Raw genomic sequence first — 13,576 nt, forward strand, 5'->3', positions numbered from 1 at the left:
ATATAGAAAACTATAAAACACTGGTGAAAGAAATCAAAGAGGACACTAACAGATGGAGAAATATACCATGTTCATGGATTGGAAGAATCAATGTAGTGAAAATGAGTATACTACCCAAAGCAATCTATAGATTCAATGCAATCCCTATCAAGCTACCAACAGCATTCTTCACAGAGCTAGAACAAATAATTTCACAATTTGTATGGAAAAACAAAAAACCTCGAATAGCCAAAGCAATCTTGAGAAAGAAGAATGGAACTGGAGGAATCAACCTACCTGACTTCAGGCTCTACTACAAAGCCACAGTCATCAAGACAGTATGGTACTGGCACAAAGACAGAAATATAGATCAATGGAACAAAATAGAAAGCCCAGAGATAAATCCACGCACATATGGACACCTTATCTTCGACAAAGGAGGCAAGAATATACAATGGATTAAAGACAATCTCTTTAACAAGTGGTGCTGGGAACTCTGGTCAACCACTTGTAAAAGAATGAAACTAGAACACTTTCTAACACCATACACAAAAATAAACTCAAAATGGATTAAAGATCTAAACGTAAGACCAGAAACTATAAAACTCCTAGAGGAGAACATAGGCAAAACACTCTCTGACATACATCACAGCAGGATCCTCTATGACCCACCTCCCAGAATATTGGAAATAAAAGCAAAAATAAACAAATGGGACCTAATTAACCTTAAAAGCTTCTGCACATCAAAGGAAACTATTAGCAAGGTGAAAAGACAGCCTTCAGAATGGGAGAAGATAATAGCAAATGAAGCAACTGACAAACAACTAATCTCGAGAATATACAAGCAACTCCTACAGCTCAACTCCAGAAAAATAAATGACCCAATCAAAAAATGGGCCAAAGAACTAAATAGACATTTCTCCAAAGAAGACATACAGATGGCTAACAAACACATGAAAAGATGCTCAACATCACTCATTATCAGAGAAATGCAAATCAAAACCACTATGAGGTACCATTTCACACCAGTCAGAATGGCTGCAATCCAAAAGTCTACAAGTAATAAATGCTGGAGAGGGTGTGGAGAAAAGGGAACCCTCTTACACTGTTGGTGGGAATGCAAACTAGTACAGCCACTATGGAGAACAGTGTGGAGATTCCTTAAAAAACTGGAAATAGACATGCCTTATGATCCAGCAATCCCACTGCTGGGCATACACACTGAGAAAACCAGAAGGGAAAGAGACACGAGTACCCCAATGTTCATCGCAGCAGTTTATAATAGCCAGGACATGGAAGCAACCTAGATGTCCATCAGCAGATGAATGGATAAGAAAGCTGTGGTACATATACACAATGGAGTATTATTCAGCCATTCAAAAGAATACATTTGAATCAGTTCTAATGAGGTGGATGAAACTGGAGCCTATTATACAGAGTGAAGTAAGCCAGAAAGAAAAACACCAATACAGTATACTAACGCATATATATGGAATTTAGAAAGATGGTAACAATAACCCTGTGTACGAGACAGCAAAAGAGACACTGATGTATAGAACAGTCTTATGGACTCTGTGGGAGAGGGAGAGGGTGGGAAGATTTGGGAGAATGGCATTGAAACATGTAAAATATCATGTATGAAATGAGTTGCCAGTCCAGGTTCGATGCACGATACTGGATGCTTGGGGCTGGTGCACTGGGACGACCCAGAGGGATGGAATGGGGAGGGGGGAGGGAGGAGGGTTCGGGATGGGGAACACATGTATACCTGTGGTGGATTCATTTTGATATTTGGCAAATCTAATACAGTTATGTAAAGTTTAAAAATAAAATAAAATTTAAAAAAATAAAAAAATAAAAAATAAAAAAAAAAAAGAAAGCCTGGTACATACACACAATGGAATATTACACAGCCATTAAAAAGAATACATTTAAATCAGTGCCAATGAGGTGAATGAAACTGGAGCCTATTATACAGAGTGAAGTAAGCCGGAAAGAAAACCACCAATACAGTATACTAACGCATATATATGGAATTTAGAAAGATGGTAACAATAACCCTATATATGAGACAGCAAAAGAGACACAGATATAAAGAACAGTCTTTTGGACTCGATGAGAGAAGGCAAGGGTGGGATGACTTGAGAGAATAGCACTGAAACATGTATATTATCATATGTGAGACAGATCACCAGTCCAGGTTCGATGCATGAGACAGGGTGCTCAGGGCTGGTGCACTGGGATGACCCAGAGGGATGGGATGGGGAGGGAAGTGGGAGGGGAGTTCAGGATGGGGAACACATGTACATCCATGGCTGATTCATGTCAGTGTATGGGAAAACCACTACAATATTGTAAAGTAACTAGCCTCCAATAAAAATAATGTGGAATGTACATGTTGTTAGAGATATTTTTAAAAGAAAAATTATCTTCCACAGATAATTTTATAAACTCTGCTGGTAATTTTTCTTTCTTTATGATTTAATAATAACAAGTAGTCTATATAAGAAAAAAAGCATAAATCGTGATTTCATTCATTTAATGTATGTAATTACCCATTATTTGCTGACATTCAGAAAAAAGAAATCAGAATCTCTCCAGAGGAAAAAATATACTTCTACATTTCTTCTTTCAGACTATTGCAGCTGAAATTTTCTCATTTAATGAAGAGAGATTTAGAATCTCATTTATAAAATTATAAATTATAATTTTAGTAAAAAGAATAGATAAAATGCTTATGTATTTCCTCTTTATTTTCAGAAAGATCTAAAACATCCACCAAGGTTATAGCAAACAGTAAGATAAATTAAATAAGTGCATTAAGTATTTAGCATTGGACACGACTGGGCAACTGAACTGAAGTTAGAAACCATAAGAAACAGAAGGACCAGAAATTCTTAATTCACAATACATATCCAAAGGCCTAAAACACGGCTCATCTTGAATTGTCTCTAAACAAAAGTTTTGCTAGGATAAATAGAAGACATCGCTTCATTAATTTCAAAGTGAGAATTTTTTTTTTAAAGAGAAATCACTTCAAATGTAAATAAACTTCCAGAGGGAACTATATTAATATATATATATATATATATATATACACACACACACACACATACATACATACATACACATACACACACACACACAAATACACAAGTATAAACAAATCACATTGCTGTACACCTGAAACTTACACAGTATTTTAAACTGACTACACTTCAATTCAATGAAAAAACAAGAACCACCACCAACCTCGAAAACCACCACCAAAAAAAAAGTGAACACATTTTTTTAAGTTCTTCATAAAAATCAGCTATATGTCTTTCAAAAGAGTATGAGCATTGTTTTTTTACAACCTCACTTTATCTTCTTAAGTTGAATTTGAAATAATTTCTTGCATATTTATAATATAGAGTTCCTGGTCTGACTGACCCCACTATTTCTGTTGTGTTTGTATAATATCTGTCTCATCTTCATCCTCATTCCATCTTATATTCATCTTGTCCTTCTTAAAGGAATTCTTCCCCTTCATCCTCCTCCCCAACTTCATATTCATCTAGTTGTTTTTCCTCAGTGCTTTGTAATTCTTTTCTTTCATAATGGCATACTTCTTATGCCAATATTTATAAATCTGAATCATGCACATGTATGACTTTTATTATCACGCCATTTCATATTGTGACTTTGAGGGCTTCTATTTCTGCGGTGGGATCTTTTTTTTCACCATAAGGATCAGGGGACTGGTATGTGAACAAATACAGGGAAAGAAGAGTTACAAACAGAACAACTTACCTTTGTACGACCAAGGCCTGCTACAGACTTGAGAAGTTTTGAAACAGGCTCAGGCGATGGGAAGGCAGGATGATAGATGCCCTCAAACCAGGGTGATGGTTTGGGAAATGTTTCAACCACATCTTCAACATTACTATCAGAATTACTGTCCTGAGAGAAAGTTGTACTCTCTGGTCTCAAAATGCCACATTTTGCTTCTAGTACAGTGAAAACAGGAGAGAGTACATGAGAACATGTGTCATTTCAAATCAAGGAATAACACCAGGAGGACAGTCTTCAAATAACTTACTGTTTCTCTTGGATTGCTGAGAAGCCTTCATTAGCCTCATTAACTTTGATTTCAAGATATGCTGGAGAAGAAAATAAGAGCTTGAAGAATACAACAAGTATTAACCTGAATAAAAGAATTATAACATCCCCCATTCCTCTATGATCTAACATAAAGAGCACAGGCTCTGGAGTCATTCAGATGTGGATTCAAATCCCAGTTCTGTCACTGACCTGCTCATGGGGAAAGGATTATGACAGATAACATGAGAAGCCCCAGATGTTCCTCTCCTTACCCCTAATTGACTGCTATACAAATACTAGGACACCCACTAGATTACTTTCTCTACCAAAATGTTCTAGAGTAATAATTTATCCCCGGTAGCTTCAGTCATGTCCAACTCTGTGTGACCCCATAGACGGCAGCCCACCAGGCCCCGACATTCCTGGGATTCTCCAGGCAAGAACACTGGAGTGGGTTGCCATTTCCTTCTCCAATGCATGAAAGTGAATAGTGAAAGTGAAATTGCTCAGTCGTGTGCAACTCTTAGCGACTCCATGGACTGCAGCTTACCAGGCTCCTCCGTCCATGGAATTTTCCAGGCAAGAGTACTGGAGTGGGTTGCCATGCCTTCTCCGCCGGTAGTTTAGAGCACTATTGAAAAACTAAGACATTTAAATTAATTGCTATATTTTGAAATTTGCTTCCATGATTAATATATACATGGATTATCACTTGTGAAGGGAAATACGAAAGTTTAGGTTTTAACAGAACCTTATTTAGATGGGCTAGAACTGCAAACACGATAAGCCACTTCTGTTTGTCAAACAGCTAGAGACCAATGAAACAGGGAAAGAAATTCAGCTGCTTCCATGAAACAGGGAAAAAACAAGGTTAAACCCATAGGGCAATGATCATGAATGAAAGCCACACTCTAAATAGACAGCCATAAGCAAACATGTTCACAATAGAGACAGAGAGAGATGGACTGAAATAACAGACACTGAAGAAATGTGTTCTGCAAGGAAAAATTAGGTTAACAGTAAATATTAAAAAAAAATTTTTTTAAGGTAGAAGAGGAAGAAGAAAGGAAAAAGTGAGACATTCCTAGTCAAGAACAAACTTTACGGGAAAAAAAAAAGTATAATAAGGTATGTGGAGAAACACATATATTTAGAATTTATATACGATAGATCAGTAACATATCAGTATTCTTAAGGATATACTATGAGCAAAGCCTCCGTTTCATATGATTTTATTAATATATTTTTATGCATCTACACTGTTCTTCAAATTTTATGAAAATATCAACATCAGTTCAGCTCAGTTCAGTTGCTCAGTTGTGTGCAACTCTCTGTGATCCCATGGACTGCAAGCACACCAGGCTTCCCTGTTCATCACCAACTCCCAGAGGTTTTACAAACTCTTGTCCATTGAGTTGGGGATGCCATCCAACCATCTCATCCTCTGTCATCCCCTTCTCCTCCAGCCTTCAAACTTTCCCAGAACCGGTATTTTCCAATGAGTCAGTTCTTCGCATCAGATGACCAAACTATTGGAGTTTCAGCTTCAGCATCAGTCCTTTCAATGAATATTAAGGACTGATTTCCTTTAGAATGGACTAATTGGATCTCCTTGCAGTCCAAGGGACTCTGAAGAGTCTTCTCCAATACCACAGTTCAAAAGCAGCAATTATTTGGTGCTCAGCCTGCTTTATAGTCCAACTCTCACAACCATACATGACTACTATAAAAACCATAGCTTAGACTAGACAGAACTATGTTTGCAAAGTAATGCCCCTGCTTTTCAATCTGCTGTCTAGGTTGGGCATAGCTTTTCTTCCAAGGAGCAAGCGTCTTTTAATTTCATGGCTGCAGTCACCATCTGCAGTGATTTTGGAGCCCCCCAAAAAAGATGTCTGTCACTGTTTCCATTGTTTCCCTATCTATTTGCCATGAAGTGATGGGACCAGATGCCATGATCTTAGTTTTCTGAATGTTTTGTTGTAAGTCAACTTTTTCACTCTCCTCTTTCACTTTCATCAAGAGGTTCTTTAGTTCTTCTTCAATTTCTGCCATCATAGTGGTGTCATCTGCGTATCTGAGGTTATTGATATTTCTTCTAGCTATCTTGATTCCATCTTGTGCTTCATCCAGCCTGGCATTTTGCATGATGTACTCTGCATATAAGTTAAATAAGCAGGGTGACAATGTATATCCTTGATGCACTCCTTTCCTGATTTGGAACCAGTTTATTGTTCCATATCCAGTTCTAACTGTTGCCTCTTGTCCTGTATACAGATTTCTCCAGAGGCAGGTCAGATGGTCTGGTATTCCCATCTCTGGTTCCTCTGCCTTTTCTAAATCCAGCTTGAACATCTGAAGTTCATGGTTCACGTACTCTTGAAGCCTGGCTTAGAAAATTTTGAACATTACTTTGCTAGCATGTGATATGTGTGCCATTATGTGGTAGTTTGAACATTTTTGGCATTGCCTTTCTTTGGGATTGGGAGGAAAACTGACCTTTTCCAGTCCTGTGGCCACTGATGAGTTTTCCACATTTGCTAACATATTGAGTGCAGCACTTTCACAGCATCATCTTTGAGGATTTGAAATAGCTCAACTGCAATTCCGTCACCTCCACTAGCTTTGGTCATAGTGATGTTTCTTAAGGCCTACTTGACTTCGCATTCCAGGATGTTTGGCTCTAGGTGAGTGATCACACCATCCTGGTTATCTGGCTCATAAAGATCTTTTTTGTAAAGTTCTGTGTATTCTTGCCACCTCATCTTAATATCTTCTGCTTCTCTTAGGCCCATACCATTCCATCCTTTATGGTGTCCATCTTTGCATGAAATGTTCCCATGGTATCTCTAATTTTCTTCAAGAGATCTCTAGTCTTTCCCCTTCTATTGTTTCCTCTATTTCTTTGCAGTCATCACTGAGAAAGGCTTTCTTATCTCTCTTTGCTATTCTTTGGAACTCTGCATTCAAATGGGTATATCTTTCCATTTCTCCTTTGCCTTTTGCTTCTCTTCTTTCGTCAGGTATTTGGAAGGCCTCCTCACAACCATTTTGCCTTTTTGCTTTTCTTTTTCTTGGGCATGGTCTTGATAACTGCCTCTTGTACAATGTCACGAATCTCCATCCATAGTTCTTCAGGCACTCTGTTTATCAGAGTTTATCTAATCCCTTGAATCTATTTGTCACTTCCATGTCTAATCATAAGAGTAAATACTACATGAAACTAATTTCAGAGCAGGAAAACTAATTTCACAACAGAACACTTTACCTTGGTTTTAAAATCTAAGACTTCATCGTTTGAGTAGGTCCTAAATCAATGCCAGGTTTGTTGGGAAACCTTTAAAGCAAAAACATACAATAAAAATGAGTGACCTCATGTCCTTGAACAAAAGAAGAAAAAAAGAAAAAAAAAACAAGTGAAAGTTCGTCAATATATTAAATGAACTTTCTTGACATTAATAAAACTAATATAATTCTTTAAAGTTTAAAAATAAAATAAAATTTAAAAAAATGTGGCCTGTTTTAAAACAGCTTTTTTTTTTAATTTTTTTTTAAAGATTTCTTGATGTGGACCTGGAGAAGGAAATGGCAACCCACTCCACTATTCTTGCCTGGAAACTTCCATGGACTGAGGAGCTTGGTAGGCTACAGTCCATGGGGCCGCAAAGTCGGACACAACTGAGTGACTTCTCTCTCTATCTCTGATGTGGACCACTTTTAAAGTCTTTACTGAGTTAGTTCCAATGATGCTTCTATTTTATCTTTTGGCTGTCTGACCCTGGGTCATGTGAGATCTTAGCTTCTCTGACCGAGTATCGAACCCACACTGCCTACATTGGAAGATGTCTTACTAACCATCTTAACCACTGCACCCCCAGGTGCAGTTTTTCATTACCTATTTCTGAATCCATCTCTACCAACTTATGAAATATCTAGTTAACACTCATTCTTAGTTTCCATAACAGAGAGTGACAGCCAGTGTATCGGCAGAGCCTAAAAATAATTTTTCACTTAAAGTTCTAATTGCTGAACTGAAAATTCAATTGATGGATTGAAATAATTCTTGTTTGCCCAAACTGGAATAAACCTGATGACTTAAAACAAAGTGGAAGAATAGGCTTTTCCTTCTCCATTGTCTGTTCAAGGTTCAGAGACGAATCTGAGTCCATCCAAAATGGGAGTCTTGGTCCGTCAGCAGGGATACCACTTACTGAGATGGCACCATTTCTCTCCTTTACTCTAAGGGATTACAGGGAGTTTCCCCACAATGTTGAAAACTAAAATGTACACATGTCAAAGAACTAATTTATATCTTTAACTTATATGCTACATAGGTACTTCTCAGTCTCTGCTGAGGGCCATGGGAGTGGACGTGGGAGCCAGGAAGGCCAATTGTCAAATCACAGGTCAGCTCATTTTAACCAGGGTCAATTCATTAACCTCCTGAAACCACAGTTGCCTAATTAAAAGTAGAACACAGCTACTTTGCAAAGCTGCTGTGATGACTCTATGAGGTCACAAATGTTAAGCACGTCTAACCCAGAGTAGAACACTCAATAACCATTAGTTTCTCTTCTCCATGTTCCCTTAGTTAAACATATAATTTAAAACATCCATAAAATCCTACTTCCTTTGAAGAGTCCTCTTCAGAACTCTCATCCACTATTAAAGAAAAAAACAAGATACATTTTAAATCAACAGAAGAAAAATACAGAGTATTAAAACCTCAAGACTGAGGCTTTGTTTAAAAGTTTTCATTTCAAACCACACCTGGAGGCCACACTAGAGGAAGAGAACAGTGGTTGTACTATACTTGTAGGTTACTAATGCCTAAGAACCACTCCTTCCCTTTATAGTCATCAAATGCCAAACAAAACAACAAAGAAAAGAACTGCTGTTTACAATGACCATAGTCCTAACCAAACTCCAGGAAACTGACAGAAAATGATACTATACCATTAATACAATAAGTACTATAAGCTGACAATAGCACGCTTAAACAGCATAGTATTTCTGGATTTCTATTGCCTGGAGCACTGAATAGAGACTATAGATGTCTTGCTGGGACATGATTACTTCTCTGGCTCTTCAGTTCACAATGAAAACGCCCTATCACAGGGAAGCTTGGTCAAAGGCACTGAACCTCACAGCAAGGTAAAACATCAGAAATAAAATTCTTCTCTTCCTTGCCCTCTTTCCAAAGGCAAGAGAAGTATGAAAGATGTAGTGATTCCAGGTTTAGAAAGGATAATCTCTTGAAAGGCAGGTGGGGGAGGGCAAACGAGTAAAGGGGCTCAATTCAGTGGTGAGAATGGGGACTAGACTTGTAGCGGTGAGCGAGAGGTAGGGTACACAGATGCTAAACTTTTTTAAAAAGCTCCATATATGTATATATATGAAACTTTTTAAAAAACTTTAAAATATTTTTTAAAAAGTTCAGCTTATGTGTGTGTGTGTATATATATATATATATATATATATATATATATATATATATATATATATATATACTAACATGTTTAAAAAGAATCTGTTGAGACTATCTCCTTCCATTGCTCAGGAGTATCTGGACCACACAGATCAGGATGGCCCAAAGAGTGTTGTGTACTAGTGAGGGATATCATTATATCAGTCCTTCCCATTATATGGCAAATGTTTATAGAAATCATGCTTTTTCAGCTTGGAAGGCATACATCATCACATCCTAAGCTGATGAACAAGGGGAGTTAGGGAAGGATGGAGGGAACCACGGACTCTGGTGCTATTGGACAACATTTTCCAGGGTCGTCATGATCTGATGCTGGAGGGATGACTCACATGCAGTGACTCTACGGGGAGAGAAGCACTGCAAGCTTGAGCAAGGAGGGCAGGGGCAGTGATTTTTAAACGTTTTCACCCTGTGACATCAGAACAATGCTTAGTACATAAAAGACACTTGAAATGTATCTGTTTAGTGAACAAATGAACAAATAAATAAGCATGTTTTCTTTGAAAATTTTCTTTAGAAAAATACAGAAATTAACCAGAGAAAAACTCTATTCTGAGCATATTGAAGACCAAGACACTGTCATCTCTGTATCTCCTCTGACTAGTGTAATAAACCAAACTACAGCTCTTTGATAGATGTTTTTGTGGTTCAGTCACCAAATCGTGTCTGACTCTTGTGATCCCATGGACTACAGCTCACCAGGCCCTTCTGTCCATGGGATTTCCCAGGCAAGAATATGGGAGTGGGTTGCCATTTTCTTCTCCAGGGGATCTTCCCGACACAGGGATCAAGCCATATCTCCTGCATTGGCAGGTGGATTCTTTACTACTGAGTCACCTGGGAAGCCCCCTTTGATTAGATAGAGGCCTACTCAGTTAAAGGTATCCTTGGATACCCTGTACAATGTGCTGGATGCCACATCCAGTGGACCTAATGCTGTTTTTGTTAATGCAAAGTATTTTTGTGCTTTTATTAGAACCTGCAGAGTCCCAAGTTGTTCTATTTGAATATCTATTATGATAATCTTTTAACTGATGGCAAGAGAACATCTTGTTCTTATAAAACTATACTCTCATGACAATTGTCCAACACACAAAAGAAAATATCTGATCCTAATGAAGTCAACCTATCTCACTCTCTCTGGATCTGTAAGGAATGAAGTTGGTAATCTAGACCTGCTTGGTACAATAGGCAAAATAACTGTTTCTCAACCAGGTATTGCTTTTCTGCCTTCTGTACAATCGGTAGGTATCTTTCAGAAATAATCTCTCACTACAATGCTGCACACTGCCTCAGCTTTGCAGTTATTGTTTATCATTTCTTATCCTACCAGGAAGGGATTATTCAAGTTCCCAGTTTTAATGATGGTAACTATTTTAATGAGACTAATCACTACACAGTAAAAGTGAAAGTGAAAGTGAAGTTGCTCAGTCCTGTCTGACTCTTTGCTACCCCATGGACTGTAGCCTACCAGGCTCCTCTGTCCATGGGATTTTCCAGGCAATAGTACTGGAGTGGATTGCCATTTCCTTCTCCAGGGGATCTTCCCGACCCAGGGATCGAACCCGGGTCTCCTGCATTGTAGACAGATGCTTTACCATCTGAGCCATCACTCACTAAATGCAAACCATTTTTAAAAATGAAAGTTCACTTTCATAAGATATCCAATCTGCTGTACTATGACTATAGATGAAATATACATCATACTCACTTAATTTTTTTTTTCTGATTTACACAAAGATCTAATATAGGACTTTAGGGGCCATATTAAAGAGATAGATTTCTTTTCAGACAATACTGTCTTTGATGTTAAATCACATACAATTAACTTCTTAAAGAATTCTGAATACTAGAGTATAAAGAAATTAATTAAAAAATAAAATACACATGTAATTTACACTACTTTTTTCATAGTTCTTTCATTATTGAAACTTCCTCATTCCTACTTTATCTATGGTAGAATCACCGAGAGTAATTCGGTATCAGATGATGTACCTGGGTTGCTATTTTCAGGAGAAGTTTTAGATCTCTTTTCTTTATATTCAGAAATCAGTTGGCAAAAGCTATGTATTAAAAATGCGATAAATAATATTTTAACACTGATACAAAAAAACAACTGCCAAATTCTTAGATCAATTTAGACAACGTCAGAGATAATATCAAAACTTCAATTGTCATATACATTTCAAGTTTCTAAGTTCTACAACTTTTATTTAGCATGTAGTAAAGGAGAAAGTAAAGGTATAAATTCACCCTGCTTATTTAACTTGTATGCAGAGTACATTATGAGAAATACTGGGGTGGATGAAGCGCAAACTGGAATCAAGATTGCCGGGAGAAATATCAATAACCTTAGATATGCAGATGACACGACCCTTATGGCAGAAAGTGAAGAAGAACTAAAAAGCCTCTTGATGAAAGTGAAAGAAGAGAGTGAACAAGTTGGCTTAAAGCTCAACATTCAGAAAACTAAGATCATGGCATCCAGTCCCATCACTTCATGGCAAATAGATGGGGAAACAGTGACTGACTTTGTGTTTTTGGGCTCCAAAATCACTGCAGATGGTGATTGCAGCCAAGAAATTAAAAGACGCTTATTCCTTGGAAAGGAAGTTAGACCAACTTAGCATATTAAAAAGCAGAGACATTACTTTCTCAACATAGGTCCGTCTAGTCAAGGTTATGGTTTCTCCAGTAGTCATGTATGGATATGAGAGTTGGACTATACAGAAAGCTGAGCACAGAAGAATTGATGCTTCTGAACTGCAGTCTTGGAAAAGACTCTTGCGAGTCCCTTGGACTGCAAGGAGATTCAACCAGTCCATCCTAAAGGAAATCAGTTCTGGGTGTTCAATGGAAGAACTGATGTTGAAGGTGAAACTCCAATATTTTGGCCACCTGATGCAAAGAGAAGACTAATTTGAAAAGACCCTGATGCTGGGAAAGATTGAAGGCAGGAGGAGAAGGGGACAACAGAGGATGAGATGGTTGGATGGCATCACCGACACAGTGGACATGATTTTGGGTAAACCCTGGGAGTTGGTGGTGGACAGGGAGGCTTGGCGTGCTATGGTTCATGGGGTCCCAAAGAGTCGAACACGACTGAGCAACTGAACTGAACTGAAAGGAAAAAGAAAAGGAAGATGATATAGTCATGAACTCAGGGCAGTACAGCTCCAATAATTAACTAGATTTAACTTGGCATACAAAAAATCTCTCGAGCTTGTAAATCCTACCTCTATAACCAACTGCTCTTTGTTCCTGGAGGAGTTGTTTCTCTTCAGTTCAAAGTCTTCCTCTACACAACTGGGATATTACTACCTTATTTCAAAAGAGGATTAATAGGATGTAATGAGATAATATATGCCCAAAATGCTTGCAGAAACAGTCAAAGAGTGGAATAATTTCATCTCCAACTTTATTGCTGTAACTACTTTGGAATCCCAAGTAAATCCCAATGTGTGCTTTTTCATACGTTTATCATTCAAGTGTTGCATGAAACTTATTAATTCTGGTGATTAGCTGTTCTTTGTGGTTTGTAATTTAGGGAATCTCAGCTTTTAGATAATGTATACCTAAATTTATTTATAACACATGAATTCACTACATTAGAGAACATAATGATCCCCCATTATTGCAGCTAATTACACCAAGAGCAGAAAACTAATCACAATCAAGACCTGGCCTGGACCACTACTCTTCCTTATCTACCTACTCAAACTCTGAAGCAGCAGATCTTTCTGACAATGATGTTTAATCTCCATGTTCCTCTCCAATTCACTTGGAAGACATATCCCTACCCTTACAGTGGGTACTGGCGAGTTCTAGACAGGGCTTACCTCTCTGAATTCCAACATCTTACTTGAGATTTAGGGATTTCTGCTGAATGGGTTCCTTATGGGGCAGATTCTGAAAACATTTAAGGTGGAGGCAGACAGAAATCCATTGGAAGATTTTCATTATTACAGGAAAGAGATCCCATGAGGGGCCAAGCATAATTAGGGAATCTCAGGCAAGCTGGCACCC

The 13,576-nt window shown here is 37.9% G+C and overlaps 1 pseudogene; it reads right to left on the reverse strand.

Annotated features, from left to right (window-relative positions):
- Positions 1-13,576, reverse strand: part of LOC129650893 (ankyrin repeat domain-containing protein 26-like) — a 79,041-nt pseudogene that overhangs the window by 54,161 nt on the left and 11,304 nt on the right.

Source organism: Bubalus kerabau, chromosome 4, assembly GCF_029407905.1.
Source record: "Bubalus kerabau isolate K-KA32 ecotype Philippines breed swamp buffalo chromosome 4, PCC_UOA_SB_1v2, whole genome shotgun sequence".
Lineage (NCBI taxonomy): Eukaryota > Metazoa > Chordata > Mammalia > Artiodactyla > Bovidae > Bubalus > Bubalus kerabau.